Source organism: Oncorhynchus tshawytscha, linkage group LG12 (genome assembly GCF_018296145.1).
Source record: "Oncorhynchus tshawytscha isolate Ot180627B linkage group LG12, Otsh_v2.0, whole genome shotgun sequence".
NCBI lineage: Eukaryota > Metazoa > Chordata > Actinopteri > Salmoniformes > Salmonidae > Oncorhynchus > Oncorhynchus tshawytscha.
Window position 1 is genome coordinate 53,546,627 of NC_056440.1, and position 17,971 is coordinate 53,564,597.

The window sequence follows — 17,971 nt, forward strand, 5'->3', positions numbered from 1 at the left end:
TACTCTACAGGAATGACGGAGTCCATCCAAATCATCTTGGCTCCTGGACTCTGTCCACGCATTTCAAGGCTGCGTTGAAACTGACTGGTAAATGATCCAAGACCAGCTCAGTTAACCCCTACCGTTGTGACAATGAGTCATCATAATGCTGCATATAATGTACATGATCTTAGAGGCATTGGCAAACACAATGTAAGTATTTTAACTTAAGTCCTCCTAATTGCACCAAAAATAACTGTTTATCCTACAGCTATAGTGCCTTGCGAAAGTATTCGGCCCCCTTGAACTTTGCGACCTTTTGCCACATTTCAGGCTTCAAACATAAAGATATAAAACTGTATTTTTTGTGAAGAATCAACAACAAGTGGGACACAATCATGAAGTGGAACGACATTTATTGGATATTTCAAACTTTTTAACAAATCAAAAACTGAAAAATTGGGCGTGCCGGATTTGCCGGATTTGGATACAAAAAGATTTCCCAAGCTTTAAACATCCCAAGGAGCACTGTGCAAGCGATAATATTGAAATGGAAGGAGTATCAGACCACTGCAAATCTACCAAGACCTGGCCGTCCCTCTAAACTTTCAGCTCATACAAGGAGAAGACTGATCAGAGATGCAGCCAAGAGGCCCATGTTCACTCTGGATGAACTGCAGAGATCTACAGCTGAGGTGGGAGACTCTGTCCATAGGACAACAATCAGTCGTATATTGCACAAATCTGGCCTTTATGGAAGAGTGGCAAGAAGAAAGCCATTTCTTAAAGATATCCATAAAAAGTGTTGTTTAAAGTTTGCCACAAGCCACCTGGGAGACACACCAAACATGTGGAAGAAGGTGCTCTGGTCAGATGAAACCAAAATTGAACTTTTTGGCAACAATGCAAAACGTTATGTTTGGCGTAAAAGCAACACAGCTCATCACCCTGAACACACACCATCCCCACTGTCAAACATGGTGGTGGCAGCATCATGGTTTGGGCCTGCTTTTCTTCGGCAGGGACAGGGAAGATGGTTAAAATTGATGGGAAGATGGATGGAGCCAAATACAGGACCATTCTGGAAGAAAACCTGATGGAGTCTGCAAAAGACCTGAGACTGGGACGGAGATTTGTCTTCCAACAAGACAATGATCCAAAACATAAAGCAAAATCTACAATGGAATGGTTCAAAAATAAACATATCCAGGTGTTAGAATGGCCAAGTCAAAGTCCAGACCTGAATCCAATCGAGAATCTGTGGAAAGAACTGAAAACTGCTGTTCACAAATGCTCTCCATCCAACCTCGCTGAGCTCGAGCTGTTTTGCAAGGAGGAATGGGAAAAAATGTCAGTCTCTCGACGTGCAAAACTGATAGAGACATACCCCAAGCGACTTACAGCTGTAATCGCAGCAAAAGGTGGCGCTACAAAGTATTAACTTAAGGGGGCTGAATAATTTTGCACGCCCAATTTTTCAGTTTTTGATTTGTTAAAAAGTTTGAAATATCCATTAAATGTCGTTCCACTTCATGATTGTGTCCCACTTGTTGTTGATTCTTCACAAAAAATACAGTTTTATATCTTTATGTTTGAAGCCTGAAATGTGGCAAAAGGTCGCAAAGTTCAAGGGGGCTGAATACTTTCGCAAGGCACTGTATTGTAATCAGTAATCATGAGCCTATAAACCAGAGCTCAGCTCCAATGTAAATAGATATAGATGGGTCCAACACGTCCTCGACCGGAACCCAGCACCTCTCCTCCGGATCGTAATCCTTCCCACTCCACGAGATACTTACGGCCCTTCGCCCGGCACCACGAATCCAGTATGAAGCAAACGGAGTACGCCGGGGCCCCCGATGTCCAGAGGGGGCGGAGGAACCTCCAGCACCTCAGACTCCTGGAGCGGACCAGCCACCACCGGCCTGAGGAGAGACACATGGAACGAGGGGTTAATACGGTAATCGTGTGGAAGCTGTAACCTATAACAAACCTTGTTCACTCTCCTCAGGACTTTAAATGACCCCACAAACCGTGGACCCAGCTTCCGGCAGGGAAGGCTGAGGGGCAGGTTTCGGGTCAAGAGCCAGACCCGCCCCCGGTGTGAACACCGGGATCTCACTGCGGTGGCGATCTGCATTCAAATTCTGACGCGTCATGGCCTACTGAAGGTGGACATGGACGGCTTCCCATGTCTCCCCGCACGCCTGAACCAGTCGGCATCGGTCTGACCCTGATGCCAAGGTGCCAGAACTGGCTGGTACCCCAGTACGCACTGGAAGGGAGAGATATTAATGGAGGAGTGGCAGTGCGAGTTCTGTGCCATCTCGGACCCAGGGCACAAACTCCGCCCACTCCCCCTGCCGGTCCTGGCAATAGGACCGCAGAAACCTGCCCACATCCTGGTTCACTCTCTCCACCTGCCCATTACTCTTGGGGTGAAACCCTGAACTAAGGCTGATCGAGACCCCCAGACGTTCCATGAACGCTTTCCAGACCCTAGACGTGAACTGGGTACCCATATCAGACACTACAGGCACCACGTAGTGCCGGAAGACGTGTGTAAACAAGGCCTCCGCAGTCTGTAGGGCCGTAGGGACACCGGGCAGAGGAGACGACAGGACTCAGAGAAACGATCCACAACGACCAGGATCGCGGTGTTACCCTATGAGAGTGGAAGATCAGTAAGAAAATCCACCGACAGGTGCGATCAAGTCCGCTGTGGAATGGGTAATGGGGGTAGCTTACCTCTGGGCGAGTGCCTAGGAGCCTTACACTGGGCGCACACCGAGCAAGAGGAAACATAAACCCTCACATCGTTAGTCAAGGTAGGCCACCAGTACTTCCCGCTCAAACAGCGCACTGTCCGACCGATCCCACGATGACCAGAGGAGGGTGACGTGTGGGTCCAATAGCTCACTAGAACACTGGACAGGAGCGGGCTCTGCACGTAACGCCTGCACAATGTCCGTGTCCAGCTCCCACACTACCGGCGCCACCAGGCAGGAGGCGGGGAGTATGGGAGTGGGATCCAGGGGCCGCTCCTCTGTGTCATACAGCTGGGACAATGCGTCTGCCTTCACGTTCTGGGAGCCTGGTCTGTAAGAAAGGGTAAACACAAAACAGGTGAAAAACATGGCCCACCTTGCCTGGCGAGGGTTCAGTCTCCTCGCTGCCCGGATGTACTTCAGATTGCGGTGGTCAGTCCAGATGAGGAAAGGGTGTCTAGCACCCTCAAGCCAATGTCTCTCCACACCTTCAAGGCCTTGGACGAAAGCCAACAACTCCCTGTCCCCCACGTCATAGTTTCGCTCCGCCGGGCTGAGCTTCTTCAAGAAGAAGGCACTGGGACAGAGCTTCGACAGAGCCTCGGTCGCGTCCACCTCCACTCTAAACGCCAAAGAGGGATCTAGATGGGCCAGCACGGGAGCCGAGGTAAACAGAGCCCTCAGGTGACTAAAAGCCCTGTCCGCCTCAGCTGTCCACTGCAACCACTGCACACCGGGCCCCCTTCAGCAGTGAGGTAATGGGATCCGCTACCTGACCAAAACCCCAGATGAACCTCCGGGAGTAGTTGGGAAACCCTAAGAACCACTGCACCTCCTTTACCGTGGTGAGAGTTGGCCCGGAATGCGGGGAAAACTCAGGGAAAGTGACAAACACAAACATATGTGCAACAGAGGGCTCTGGGTGAGAATGGTGCCGGCTAACCTGGGGTGACGCCAGAGCGCCCTGCCTGCTGCCTCCATCCCCGGAGGAACCAACCCGGCACCGACCGGCAGTGTGACCTCTGCGGCCACAGATGGTGCACAAGCGGGAACCACTCCGGTCTCCCTGCACACCGCCCCTCCCAGCTTATTGGGCATCGGAGAGGGGGTGCGGTAGAATGGAACCACCGGACCTCGATCAGAACCTCCGCGGGTAGCCAGCAGGTAGCCAGCAAGTCCACCAGTTGGTTGAACATGAGGGTGGTGTCTCTGCAGGCCAACTCCCGACGGACGTCCTCGCGCAGACAGTAGCGGTAATGGTCAATCAGGGCCCTGTCGCTCCATCCCGCGCCAGCAGCCAGGGTCCTAAACTCTAGGGCAAACTCCTGGGCGCTCCTCGTCTCCTGCCTCAGATGGAAGAGGCGCTCACCCGCAGCTCTACCCTCGGGTGGGTGGTCGAAGACTGCCTGGAAACGGTAGGTGAACAACTCAAACTGGTCCAACGGTGCATCTCCCTCTCTCCACACGGCGTTGGCCCACTCCAGGGCTTTCCCGGTGAGGCACGAGACGAGGGCGGACACCCTCTCATGGCCCGATGGAGCCGGGTGGACGGTGGCCAGGTATAGTTCCAGTTGAAGCAGGAACCCCTGGCAGTTCGCAGCCTCTCCGTTGTACTCCTGGGGCAGGGAGAGACGAATCCCACTGGAACCAGGTGGAAAAGGGGCGCTCAGAGAAGACCCCGGTTGTGCTGGTGGAGGCGCTGGAAGAACTCCCTGTCCCTCCCAGCGGTCCATAGTAGAGGTTGACCGATTAATTTGGGCCGATTTCAAGTGTTCATAACAATCGGAAATCGGTATTTTGGGGCGCCGATTTTGCCTTCTTTTTCAAATCCTTTATTTAACTAGGCAAGTCAGTTAAGAACACATTCACAACAACTGCCTTGTTCAGGGGCAGAACGACAGATTTTCACCTTGTCAACTCTTGCAACCTTACAGTTAATTAGTCCAACGCTCTAACCACCTGCCTCTCATTGCACTCCACAAGGAGCCTGCCTGTTACGAGAATGCAGTAAGCCAAGGTAAGTTGCTAGCTAGCATTAAACTTATCTTATAAAAAACAATCAATCAATCATAGTCACTAGTTATAACAACACATGGTTGATGATATTACTTGTTTATCTAGTGTCCTGCCTTGCATATAATCGATGCAACTCTGGGGGATGATTTAACAGAAGCGCATTGGCACCTTTCTTAAAATCAATACATAGAAGTATATATTTTTAAAAACCTGCATATTTAGCTAAAATAAATCCAGGTTAGCAGGCAATATTAACCAGGTGAAATTGTGTCATTTCTCTTGCATTCATTGCACGCAGAGTCAGGGTATATGCAACAGTTTGGGCAGCCTGGCTCATTGCGAACTAATTTGCCAGAATTTTACGTAATTATGACATAACATTGAAGGTTGTGCAATGTAACAAGAATATTTAGACTTAGGGATGCCACCCGTTAGATAAAATACCGAACGGTTCCGTATTTCACTGAAATAAACGTTTTGTTTTCGAAATGACAGTTTCCGGATTCGACCATATTAATGTGTGTTATTATGTTATAATTAAGTCTATGATTTGAGCAGTCTGACTGAGCGATGGTAGGTAGCAGCAGGCTCGTATGCATTCATTCAAACAGCACTTTCTTGTGTTTTTCCAGCAGCTCTTCGCAAGCACAGCGCTGTTCATGACTTCAAGCCTATCAGCCTAATGTCTGGTGTAACCGATGTGAAATGGCTAGCTAGTTAGCTGGGTGTGCGCTAATAGCGTTTCAAATGTCACTCGCTCTGAGACTTGGAGTAGTTATTCCACTTCCCCCGCGGCTTTTGTGGAGGGATGGGTAACGCTGCTTCGAGTGTGGCTGTTGTCGATGTGTTCCTGGTTTGAGCCCATGCAGGGGCGAGGAGAGGGACGGAAGCTATACTGTTACACTGACAATACTATAGTTCCTATAAGAACATCCAATAGTCAAAGGTATATGAAATGCAAATGGTATAGAGAGAGAAATAGTCCTATAAATACTATATTAACTACAACCTAAAACCTCTTACCTTGGAATATTAAAGTCTCATGTTAAAAGGACCCACCAACTTTCATATGTTCTCATGTTCTGAGCAAGGAACTCAAACGTTAGCTTTTTTACATGCACATATTGCACTTTTACTTCTCCGACACTTTGTTTTTGCATTATTTAAACCAAATTGAACATGTTTTATTATCATTATCATCATTATTTGATTTTTATTGATGTATTATATTAAGTTAAAATAAGTGTTCATTCAGTATTGTTGTAATTGTCATTATTACAAATAAATAAATAAAAATAGTCTGATTAATCGGTATCGGCTTTTTTGGTCCTCCAATAATCGGTATCGGTGTTGAAAAATCATAATCGGTCGACCTCTAGTCCATAGTCCGGACAACGCGGTCCATGGCGGTGCCAAGATGGTGAAGCATTGCTGCGTGCTCCCGGACACGCTCCTTCACCCCTATAACCGACTTCATAGACAGGTCAGTGATTCTGTAAGGGTGCGTGCTGGTGGCAGGGAAGTCAGGCGCAGGAGATAGAACTTGGTATAAATGGAGCAGTTTAATAGGTGCTAAAAAAAAGAAAAATACAAAAAAAAAAAATAATAATAATAATAATACAAGTGGGTACAAAACCCGTCAGACACCAGGACAAATATTGCACAATGCTTACAAACAAACAATCACCGACAAGGACAATGAGGGGGAACAGAGGGTTAAATACACAACATGTAATGAATGGGATTAAAACCAGGTATGATACAAGACAAGACAAAACCAAAGGAAAATGAAAAGAGGATCAGTGATGGCTAGAAGGTCGGTGACTTCGACCGCCGAACGTCGCCCGAACAAGGAGAGGGACCAACTTCGGCGGAAGTCGTGAGAAATACATGGTTTTAACATCTACCGAAAAGACAGAAATACCAACGGAGGTGGTGTTGCGGTCTATATTCAGAACCACATTCCTGTAAAGCTTAGAGACGATCTAATGTTCCTAAGGCTCCTGTCTCAGCCTCCAGTATTTATGCTGCAGTAGTTTATGTGTCGGGGGGCTAGGGTCAGTTTGTTATATCTGGAGTACTTCTCCTGTCCTATTCGGTGTCCTGTGTGAATCTAAGTGTGCGTTCTCTAATTCTCTCCTTCTCTCTTTCTTTCTCTCTCTCGGAGGACCTGAGCCCTAGGACCATGCCCCAGGACTACCTGACATGATGACTCCTTGCTGTCCCCAGTCCACCTGGCCGTGCTGCTGCTCCAGTTTCAACTGTTCTGCCTTATTATTATTCGACCATACTGGTCATTTATGAACATTTGAACATCTTGGCCATGTTCTGTTATAATCTCCACCCGGCACAGCCAGAAGAGGACTGGCCATCCCACATAGCCTGGTTCCTCTCTAGGTTTCTTCCTAGGTTTTGGCCTTTCTAGGGAGTTTTTCCTAGCCACCGTGCTTCTACACCTACATTGCTTGCTGTTTGGGGTTTTAGGCTGGGTTTCTGTACAGGACTTTGAGATATCAGCTGATGTACGAAGGGCTATATAAATAAATTTGATTTGATTTGATTTAATGTTAAATATTGTTGAAGTAAAATGGCTACAGGTTCATCTGCCTCACCTAAAGCAAATTCTTGTGGGAAGCTGCTATAGACCCCCAAGTGCTAGTAAGCACACACCCATTAAGAAAATGACTAAAAACGGTTAAATCCCCTTGGATTGATGAGGAATTGAAAAATTGTATGGTTGAGAGGGATGAGGCAAAAGATATGGCAAATTAAGTCTGGGAGCCCAACTGATTGGCAAAAGTACAGTTTTTAAATTGTATAAACTGCCTTAATTTTGCTGGACCCCAGGAAGAGTAGCTAAATGGGGATCCATAATAAATACAAACAGATGGGTCCGACCACCTTTAGTCAAATAATAAATGTCTTATAAGTTATTTTAGATGATGACACCTAGCTATTTAGTTAGCTATCCAACTATAGCTACTGCCAACTATAGCTATTGTCATTTTGCTATGTTTTTGGGGAAGAACATTGTTTGTATCCATGAGCTAGCTAGCTTTTTTTTATGACCAGCACTGTAGGTGCGCGAGCCAATTTACATAGCATTCGTATCGATGAATCGTTGTGACATATGAAATAGTAATAGTGTAATCAATGTGTAATACCTACGTATTAAAAATGTATGAACACGTTCAATTATTATGTGACTTGCAGTCATATTCAGGTCCTGATTGGTCAACCAGCTTATTTGACACGTCAAAGAGTGTTTCGTTTTTTTTTGACACGGCGTTCCCATAGAAATCCTGGTTGAGAATGAAACTACTGAACAAATGAACAACGAAACAGCACAGCAAGTAAGTGAAAGAAATATGTTTTGATTACGTTTTACTGGTAATGGGGACATACGTAAATTGCAACAAAATAATTTTTGGGTCAGTGTGGTGTGTGTGTGTGTGACAAGGTAAAAATATGTCGTTATGCCCCTGAACAAGGCAGTTAACCCACTGTTCCCCAGTAGGCCGTCATTGTAAATAAGAATTTGTTCTTAACTGACTTGCCTAGTTAAATAAAGGTTAAAAAAAAATAAAAAATAAAACCTTGGTGTCAACTGTGCTTCTACTGATAAAAATGGTGCCCAACTTGAAAGAGTCTAAATATACACATTGTGAGATATTTGTCAAAATAGATGGGCATGCCTCTCCAAAGGAAAAGAGTGGTGGGAGTTCCAAGGGCAAAAAGTATTTTGGGGCTAGCAGTTGATGACAACCGAGCTCGCTGCCCAGACTTACATAATTAGAAAAGAGGAGATTCTCGTGATTAAAATGGATATTTCACGAAATAGACCGCCATGCATCTCCATAGGAAAACAATGGAGGGAGTTCAGCATTCCAAGGGCAATACATTGCGAGATAGACAAGACATGCTTATATTTCCCATACAGGAAACAATGGGAGGACCTCAAAGTTCCATTAATAATTGTTTGTTGTTTACATTTTAACTATAAACAACGGGAGCAGGTCTCATTACCAACAATAGCGAAGCAGGCATTGTGACGTGGAACAAAAGCTGGGAATAGAACGTTCGGAAGGCAAGTTGGTGCTTAATAGAACTAATAGGAGCTGGCAGGATGAAAAATGCCCTAAAATAAGGCCTGCAGCTGGGATATATGGTCATATTATGAAACTGGGCTCTACGGTGCATGCAATGAACATTTTTTTTATCAGAAAAAAGCATTGTTAAAAATGTCATGTGTCCAGCCTACCACCAATAGCTCTGACAAATTGAAAACCCTAGTGATTGGCGACTCCATTACACGTAGTATTAGACTTAAAAGGATCATCCAGCGACCATACACTGTTTACCAGGGGGCAGGACCACTGCCCCTCCCAAAATATATAATTTGGAGATAATTGGCCCTCTTTCTGGGACTCACCCACAAACAGGACCAAGCCTGGCCTGCTGAGGAGTGACAGACTCCATCCTAGCTGGAGGGGTGCCCTTATCCTACATACGTATAAACACAGACAGGGCTCTAACTCCTCTAGCTCCACAATGAGATAGCCAGTCTGCCAGCTTAGTGGAGTCTGCCACTAGCACAGTCACTGTAGTCAGCTCAGCTATCCCATTGAGACTGTGTCTGTGCCTCGATCTAGGTTGGGCAAAACTAAACATGGCGGTGTTCGATTTAGCAATCTCACTGGAATAAAGTCCTACTCCATTCCTGTCATTAATGAAAGAGATTGTGATATCTCACATCCCAAAATAAAATAGGGTTACTTAATGTTAGATCCCTGACTTCCAAGGCAGTTAGTCAATGAACTAATCACTGATCATAATCTTGACGTGATTGGCCTGACTGAAACATAGCTTAATAAGCCTGATGAATTTACTGTGTTAAATGAGGCCGCTCTTCCTGGTTACACTAGTGACCATATCCCATGCGCATCCCACAAAGGCGGAGGTGTTGCTAACATTTATGACAGCAAATTTCAATTTACAAAAAAAAGACTGCGTTTTCGTCTTTTGAGCTTCTAGTCATGAAATCTATGCAGACTACTCAATCACTTTTTATAGCTACTGTTTACAGGCCTCCTGGGCCATATACAGCGTTCCTCACTGAGTTCCCTGAATTCCTATCAGACCTTGTGGTCATGGCAGGCAATATTCACATTTTTGGTGACTTTAATATTCACATGGAAAAGTCCACAGACCCACACCAAAAGGTTTTCGGAGCCATCATCAACTCAGTGGGTTTTGTCCAACATGTCTCAGGACCTACTCACTGCTACAGTCATACTCTGGACCTAGTTTTTTCCCTGTGGAATAAATATTGTGGATCTTAATGTTTTTCCTCATAATCCTGGACTATCGGACCACCATTTTATTATGTTTGCAATCGCAACAAATAATCTACTTAGACCCCAACCATGGGTCATCAAAAGCCGTGCTATAAATTCTTGGACAACCCAAAGATTCCTAGATGTCGTTGCTGTCTGCCTGGCCGGTTCCCCTCTCTCCACAAGGATTCTCTGCCTCTAACCCTATTACGGGGGCTGAATCAATGGCTTACTGGTGGCTCTTCCATGCTGTCCCTAGGTGGGGTGCATCACTTGAGTGGGTTGAGTCAATTACGTGATCTTCCTGTCCGGGTTGGCCGTGGGGTTTCATGGGTTCATGCCGTGGGGGAGATCTTCGTGGGCTATACTCAGGGTAGTAAGTTGGTGGTTTGAAGATATCCTCCTAGTGGTGTAGGTGCTGTGCTTTGGCAAAGTGGGTGGGGTTCTATCCTGCCTGGTTGGCCCTGTCCGGGGGTATCGTCGGACGGGGCCACAGTGTCTCCAGACCCCTCCTGTCTCAGCCTCCAGTATTTATGCTGCAATAGTTTGTATCGGGGGGCTAGGATCAGTCTGTTATATCTGGAGTATTTCTCCTGTCTTATCCGGTGTCCTGTGTGAATTTAAGTATTGCTCCCTCTAATTCTCTCTCTTACTCTTCCCTCCCAGAGGACCTGAGCCCTTGCCTCAGGACTAGCTGGCCTGATGACTCCTTGCTGTGCCCAGTCCACCTGGCCGTGCTGCTGCTCCAGTTTCAACTGTTCTTCCTGCGGCTATGGAACCCTGACCTGTTCACCGGACGTGCTACATTGTCCCAGACCTGCTGTTTTTCGACTCGCTCTCTCTAGAGTACCTGCTGCCTCTAACTCTGAATGCTCGGCTATGAAAGAAGTCAATTGACATTTACTCCTTTTGCACCCTCTACAACCACTGATTATTATTTGACCCTGCTGATCATCTATGAACGTTTTAACATCTTGACAATGTACTGTTATAATCTCCACCCGGGACAGCCAGAAAAGGACCCCTCAGATCCTGGTTCCTCTCTAGGTTTCGTCCTAGGTCCCTGCCTTTCTATCTATCCACCATGCTTCCTAATCTGCATTGCTTTCTGTTTGGGATTTTAGGCTGGGTTTCTGTATAGCACTTTGTGACATCAGCTGATGTAAAAAGGGCTTTATAAATACATTTGATTGATTGATTGCTCTGGCCAATTGGACAGCTTAAATCTAGGAGCCTGCAGCTTTCAATACCCCACACAGGAAAAGCTGATACTAGCGAACGTGAGATTTCATAACTTTTAAAACCATGACCAGAGTGAGACTGTCAAAGAATAGAGCTGCTGTTTTTATGAGTGTGTTCATGTTCAAGTTTTTATTCAGCACTGTTTTACTCAACACTTTCACAAAACACACTTCTCCCTACTTCTACTCACGCTACAACTAGCACTGCAGCTACAGCAATGAATGAGCAGCAAGTGTATCGATAAGCCTGCCTTTTTATTTTAAGCAGCTCGTCGTGCCTTTTTGACATGAACATACTATTTATTAGAACATACTGTTTAGTAGCAATGCATGCAGGAAGCAACGAATATCAACATACTAGGCGCACGCATACTGAGAAGCCATTATCTGATACATAATAGTTTTTTTCAGCTATTGTCAAACACGTGGGTCTAAAATTGCGGGTCTAAAATTATGATTCTATTCTTCAATATCATGGAGAGAATTCGTACTAGAAAATCTGAAATGAGTATGACATCCTGGCAAATAAAGCATACAAAATGTTCTACATTTCACCAAAGTGTCGGAGGACACACTGTCTAGCTAGCTAGAGCACGATGGTACAAGGAAATCCCAGCCGTTCAAATCCTCCCCTAACGCGGACGACGCTTTGCCAATTGTGAGCCGCCTCATAGGTCTCACAGTCACGGCCGGTGACACAGCCTGGGATTGAACACGGGTCTGTAGGGTGAGGGTGCGTGTGTATGATAGTGATATAGAATATATGTCATAGATTCCTTTTTCATGATCACAATCTTGTGAAACCCGAACCCTCCAAGATCCCCCCCACAGTTCCCCAATAGCTGTCCCTCAACCATTCGAGACCCCTCCCACAGCCCCCCCCCCCTAAAGGGGAAAAGGAAAAGACAGAAGATAACAGCAAACAATGCAAAGAATAATGCACAATAATAATTTAAAACAAAGGACATCAAGGACAACTGAAATCATAACAGCAATGCCAACTGTATGTTTGTGTGCATGTCTGGCACTATTACATGTATGTGTGTGTTCTTGTATGTGTTTATTTGAATGAAAGTGTGTGTATACGCATGTGTACAAACACCTGTACGGCATCAGCCTCAGGCAAACCGGCATTAGATGTAAAAACACTGCCACTTAGTGTCATTCAAATGTACTTTTATTATGACTTGTTTCCCCTTTATCTTTTGACCATCATTCTCTCTCTCTCACACACAGCAAATCCAGTATACTGGTAATCTTTCCTATTTTTATTCCTCTGCCAGTTTTGATCCTTTATATTGGGCAGACAGACCAGTTCCTTACCTCCTCCCGCTGCCTCCTCCATTTTGGAGGTAATGCCATACAATTCTGATAACTCCATGAAGGACATAAATGATATTGTAATGGTAGAGTTAAGAACAAAATACCCTTTTCAAACATCTTTCCCATAAATACAGGTATTTTATCAACCAGCACATTTGAGTTCAGCCATAATATTTGTAATATCTTTTCAGGGGGATGAAATTGTAGCCAGCTCTGCAATACTTGTTTGAAAAAGACATACTTTGAAAAAAGTATCATTTGTCAATTAATCAAAAATGAGACATGGCAATCTGCATGAAGGCAAAAAGGCCATTTTTAAACAATGGATGAGCTTTTTATTAATCTACTTGAGAACCATTTAGGGTTCAAATAAAACTTTTGAATGAGTGAAGCTTTTAGAGAGAGATTTAGTACTTTTATATCAAATAATCTCAACCCATTCAATTCATATGGTTAGGTGTGTGCGTACTGGTAGCGAAGTCGAGTGAAGGAGAGCAGAAAGTTGAACAGGTGCACACTTTAATGAGGCAGGAGAAACCTCCAACCCATTGGCAAAAGTGCAAAACGTGCAAAACAGTCACAATAATAAATGTTTAACAATTAACATCTTTGTGTACAACACGGTATAAGCAAACCAGTCTGGCGAGTCAACAATTAACACCTAACACAAACAATTTCACACAAAGACATGAGGGGGAACAGAGGAATAAATACATGGAGTGTGATTGGGGAAGTTTGCAGGGAACAAGACAAAACAAATGGATCAATGAAAAATGGAGCGGTGATGGCTAGAAAGCCGGTGACGTCGACCGCCGAATGCCGCACGAACAAAGGAGAGGAGCCGACTTCGGCGGAAGACGTGACACATATTCATTATATAGATAGGCTCATTTTATTTTGTCTGGTTTAGCGTCCCAGATAAAGAGAAAATATTTTTTTACTCATGATTTGAAAAACGAATCATCAGCAGTAAGCAGCGCCGTAAGTGAGTGAACTGAGATATGACTAAGGAGTTAATCAGGGGAATTTTTCCATAAATAGACAGGTACGTACCTCTCCATGGTTGCAGGATCTTGTCTATTTTTACAAGTTTTCTATTGAAATTCAGTGTGGAGAGCTTATTGATATATTTTGTGATATGAATAACCGAGTATGTCTACTTCACCATCAGCCCATTTTATAGGTAAGCTGCAAGGTAATGTAAAAGTTGTATTTTTTAAGGATCCAATATGTAATATTTTACACTTATCATAAATAACTTTTCTGTACTCTCTGGACTAAAACCTATCTAAATCTTTAATGAGACATTGCAGGGATCTAGCTTGTGGACTTAACATAAAACTTGAGTCATCGGCATACATGGACACCTTTGTTTTTAAGCCTTGGATTTCTAATCCTCTAATGTTGTTATTGGATCTGATTTTAATAGCTAGCATTTCGATGGCCATAACGAATAGATACGGTGACAGAGGACACCTTTGCTCCTCTTGACAATTCAAAACTCTGAGAAGTAGCCGTTATTTACTATTTTACACCTGTGGTTGCTATACATTATTACCCATTTTAAAAGAGAATTCCAGAAACTGAAAATATCCAGGCATCCATTCTTACTTTATCAAATGCCTATAAATACCATTCCTGGCCTCTTATACATTTCATGATGTTCTATTATTTCTAGTAGTTGTCGTATATCATCTCCAATGTATCGTCCATGCAAAAAACCTGTCTGATCAGGATGAACAATACCTGGTAAAACCCTTTTAATTCTGAGTGCTATGCATTTTGCATCACAACATTGAAGTGTATTTTTTATTGTTTGTTTCAATATCCATGTTTTGATTGATTAATCTTCTGCTACTCAAATATAAATAAAACATTTTTCTAAACAACTCCAATATGTTACTTGGATTTACTGCACCAGGTACTGAAAGTGTTCTTCCAATTTAGATGATTTAGGTAGTATCATATGTTAGTCATCCCAACCCTGGCAGTCATTCTGAATGCAGGTCGTGGGTGAATAAAAATTCTAAATGTTGCAGATCCGCACTTTGGCTGGATTTCAATAGGAATTACATGACTTTGCAAGTCAGAATTATGTGTCTTGCAGGCCTGATGTGGTCTGTAAACCATGAGTTTAGGTTAAAACTAGACCCTCAAAACAAGGCGTTATGAGCTATGTTCTATAATTACATTTGAACAATAACATATCACATAGGATTTTACTTTGAGGAGGTCACAGTACTGAAAATGAATGAATGCAACAACCATGTCTCTGTAACTAGCAAACAGTCAAGGATGGTACTGGTAACTAAAATTAACTCGAAAGGCATCTTGGGAAATATGCAAATAAGGCTCAACAACTTACTTGCATATAATAGTGTGTGGTTCTTCAAAGAAGCATCCCATTTAAGGTTATTCAAAAGAACCTAGAATGGTTACCCAATGGCATCACTCTTAAGAACCTTATTTGGTTCCAACCTGAACCTTTATTTTTAATAGTGTACTATAAAACTGCATTTTCGCATACCCATAATGCCTACTATTTAGAACATGAGTACAGGTATTCAGTCACGGCCGTTGACTGGCTTCTGGTCCCTGTGATACGGGGGTTAAAGTTATATGCAGTAGAAGTATGGACACTGACACACCGTCCCTATAAAGCCTTACCTGAGCTCATAGACACTTGTTTGACGATGGTGTGTGTGTTTGTATATCACATAATCAGTCCTGCCAACCCTGCCCAACTTTTAAGAGTACCAGACTGGTGCAGCAAATAGGAGATTCAACTCGCACACGTAGCACGTGCCGAATTGGGGTTTTCCTCCACTTGCACGCATGCACACTGGTGAGTTTGTGAGTTTGATCGCAATTATAGAATTGTACCACATCAAGTCTATAAAAGGTTTGAAATTGATAAAATCTCAAATCTAGTGCAAAGGTATTTTAGAAGCATTGCCTCTATAGCTAATACCAGACACTCATTCATCCTCCATCGCGCAATCTTCAAACCTCCGACTCCATTTAAAGCCAAGATGTTTATATTTAGTTTTGATTATACTTTTGTAATGCCTTTTGTGACGTGGATAATAATTACAGTTACAGTCTCAGGTTGCGTTATCCTCGTAATGTTACGTGGAAAATACAACTAATGGGACGAAGAATTAAATGTATATCACACTCTCACAAATGCGACCATTATGTATTAATCTCCATGTCCGTTGACACAAACTCCATACATGTCTGTGTGTTGCAGCTCGAGAATCGGGATGTTGGTTTTACTCAGTGGACCTATTCATTTCTGCGTACTTTTAACTCGGATAATATTCATGTCCAGTTAGCATGAAATAGAGGGGCATTTGAAACGGGGCGGTAGAGTACAACCAAACACACGCTACATTTCCCAGGATTCCCTGGGATAACAATGGCAGCTCATCTGACAATGTCCATGGCCTGGAGGATGATTTCTGATTGGTCCACCCCAATGACCATCTTGGCTCCCGCCCTGGCGGCGAACATAGACAGGATGCCTGTCCCACAGCCCACATCTAGCACCACCGGCAGAATAGGTGGCAGGAGTGCACCTTTAATCCACAAAAGGAAACTTTCCCTTATATACACTTAGGTTGGAGTCATTAAAACTTCTTGTTAACAAACTATAGCTTTGGCAACTTGGTTAGAACATCTACCTGGTGCATGACAAGTCATTTTTCCAACAATTGTTTACGGACAGATTATTTCACTTATAATTGACTGTATCACAATTCCAGTGGGTCAGAAGTTTGCATACACTTAGTTGACTGTCCCTTTAAACAGCTTGGAAAATTCCCGAAAATTATGTCATGGCTTTAGAAGCTTCTGATAGGCTAATTGACATCATTTGAGTAAATTGAAGGTGCACCTGTGGATGTATCTCAAGGCCTACCTTCAAACTCGGTGCCTCTTTGCTTGACATCACGGGAAAATGAAAAGAAATCAGTCAAATTGTAGACCTCCACAATTCTGGTTCATCCTTGGGAGCAATTTCCAAACGCCCAAAGGTGCCACGTTCATCTGTACAAAAAAAATAGTACGCAAGTATAAACACCATGGGACCACGCAGCCATCATACCGCTCAGGACGGAGACGTGTTCTGTCTCCTAGAGATGAACGTACTTTGGTGTGAAAAGTGCAAATCAATCCCAGAACAGCCGCAAAGGACCTTGTGAAGATGCTGGAGGAAACAGGTACAAAAGTATCTATATCCACAGTAAAACGAGTCCTACATCGAGGGGGATGCTTGCAAGCCGAAGAACACCATCCCAACCGTGAAGCACGGGGGTGGCAGCATCATGTTGTGGGGGTGCTTTGCTGCAGGAGGGACTAGTGCCCTTCAAAATATATAGCATCATGAGGTAGGAAAATTAGGTGGATATATTGAAACAACATCTCAAGACATCATTCAGGAAGTGAAAGCTTGGTCACAAATGGGTCTTCCAAATGGACAATATCCCAAGCATACTTCCAAGTTGTGGTAAAATGGCTTAAGAAAAACAAAGTCAAGGTATTGGAGTGGCCATCACAAAGCCCTGACCTCAATCATATATAACTTTGTGGGCAGAACTGAAAAAGTGTGTGCGAGCAAGGAGGCCTACAAACCTGACTCAGTTACACCAGCTCTGTCAGGAGGAATGTGTCAAAATTCACCCAACTTATTGCGGGAAGCTTGTGGAAGGCTACCCAAAATGTTTGACCCAAGTTAAACAATTTAAAGGCAATGCTACCAAATACTAATTGAGTGTATGTAAACTTCTGACCCACTGGGAATGTGATGAAAGAAATAACAGCTGAAATAATCACTCTACTATTATTCTGACATTACACATTCTTAAAATAAAGCGGTGATCCTAACTGACTTAAAACAGGGAATTTTTACTCTGATTAAATTATAGGAATTGTGAAAAACTGAGTTTAAATGTATTTGGCTAAGGTGTATGTAAACTTCCAACTTCAACTGTAACTAGAAAAGGATTGGCTGATTAGCGTGTTCAGAAGGGTAGATAGAAATGCATCTAATAGGGGTGTTGACCAGGGGTGGCCAATAATTTAGTCGCGAGGGCCACACAGATCTTTTTAGGACCGATTTGTTCATCAATCGAAAAAAGTGCAGGTATTTGAAAATCGTATACTGTAGGTCCATTATAATTTCGTTATACTTTCTATGAAATTAAGAGACGTTCAAGAGTGGCCTGCAGTTTCCAGTGCAATCAAAAACACATTTATTTATTTACACACATATATATACTTCCACACAAGGAAGTTGGAATAATAC

The 17,971-nt window shown here is 43.7% G+C and overlaps 1 pseudogene; it reads right to left on the reverse strand.

The window, feature by feature from the left end:
• LOC112264165 overlaps positions 1-17,971 on the reverse strand; it is a 124,281-nt pseudogene that overhangs the window by 96,046 nt on the left and 10,264 nt on the right.